The sequence below is a fragment of the Eptesicus fuscus genome, chromosome 12 (genome assembly GCF_027574615.1).
Source record: "Eptesicus fuscus isolate TK198812 chromosome 12, DD_ASM_mEF_20220401, whole genome shotgun sequence".
Classification (NCBI taxonomy): domain Eukaryota; kingdom Metazoa; phylum Chordata; class Mammalia; order Chiroptera; family Vespertilionidae; genus Eptesicus; species Eptesicus fuscus.
In genome coordinates this window covers 50,068,702-50,070,322 of record NC_072484.1, presented here as the reverse complement: position 1 = coordinate 50,070,322, position 1,621 = coordinate 50,068,702, and positions in this window count along the sequence as shown.

The following is a 1,621-nucleotide window of genomic DNA, read 5'->3' as shown; positions in this document are numbered from 1 at the left end:
GTGCTGCCAGCCCAAATGGGATTCTGAGACCACAGGGGCTGGTCGGGCTCACAGTGGGTTTGCTCAGGAGCCGGTCTGCTGAGGCCATCTGGGAGAGAATGCTCTGCCCGCCTGGCTTCTGTGCAGTGTCGCTGGGTGACCCAAAGGCCCATGCTGCACTCTGGCCTACAGTGTCTAGCCGCCCTTACCACATCTCCGCGTGGGGACTTGGGTGCCGTGACTCAGGCACAGGGGGGCAAGTAGGGGCCCAGGGGCCCAGACACTCACACTTCAATCACCAGCAAGGCCTAGGGACCATACTCATGCACGAATTTCGTGCACCAGGCCTCTAGTATATATATATAAAAAGCTAATATGCTAAGTGTCCCTCTGCCCTACCGACTGGTTGCTATGACACACACTGACCAAAAGGGGGCAGATGCTCAATGCAGGAGCTACTGTGATGTGCACTGGCCATTTATAGAGAAACGGCAGCATGGACTTGACGCCAACAAAGCAACACTTGGCTTCCCCCAAGTGGGACACAGGCCCCGCCACCACCCCGGAGGGACAGCCCACCAAATCACAGCCGACGCTGCCATGGTGCAAAATGCAGCCCACAGCTCAGCCCAGCCCAGAAACAGTGGCTGTGGGTACCAGGTAATGACGTCATGTAGCAATGCCTGGCTTCTTCTCCCCAGCGACAACAGCCTCCTTGGAGTTTTTTCAGCCCGGGAACACAACTTGCTTTATAGCCAGGTGGAAACATTTCACACTGTAACCAAATGTCTGTGAAGCATTTTCCTGTGTGTCATCTCATTTGATCCTCACAGAAGTCCTGGAGTAGGTAGATAGGAGACTTGGTGGAATTCTATTTTCTTTTCATTAGCCAGAAAACGAAGACTTAGAAAGATTAGAAACTTGACCCCACTGAAAAGAAGTAAGAAATGGTGGACCTTGAAAATGACTTCAGGTTTTCTCACTGTGCAGAATATAGTCAAACACTGCTACAGTTAAATATTTTACCCTTTGTTCTCCCTTCATGATCTACAATAATAATCTGCTTTGTGTTGATATTTACTGCTGTGTTGCTGACAATTACCTGAAAAAGAAGTTGGGGTGCTTCACTGGGCTGGAAAAAGTTTAGCTATCTCAGAAAGAGGTCTAATTAAGCAAGTTTATTCTATAGCTATAAAAGGCTAAGTTGAGTCATGTATGCACAATACACATAAAGCTCTCGCTGGCGCCAATCGCATGCGTGTGTTTCCATCTGTCATTGTCGATCGTGAATTTGGTTGACACTGCTATTCTAGAGAAAGGGTGAATAGCAATATTAAAATATTTCTTCTAATTCATTTTCTTTCAGTGTGCACGAATTTGTGCACTGGGCCACTAGTTATATGATAAAAACACAAGATGCTGAAAGAGCCTCCACCTATTTAGCACACTTTGGGATAAAGACTCATCTTCAGAACTTGTCTGTAGAAAAGGTATGGATGCTATTTCAACAAACTTCAGCAATGATTAAATGAGCACCTATTATGTGTGAAATATCATGCAAGATATCAAGATAAATGAGGTATGGTAGAATAGTGAACAGTTTATTCATGGAGAAAAAGATAGATTAACACATACTTGGTAT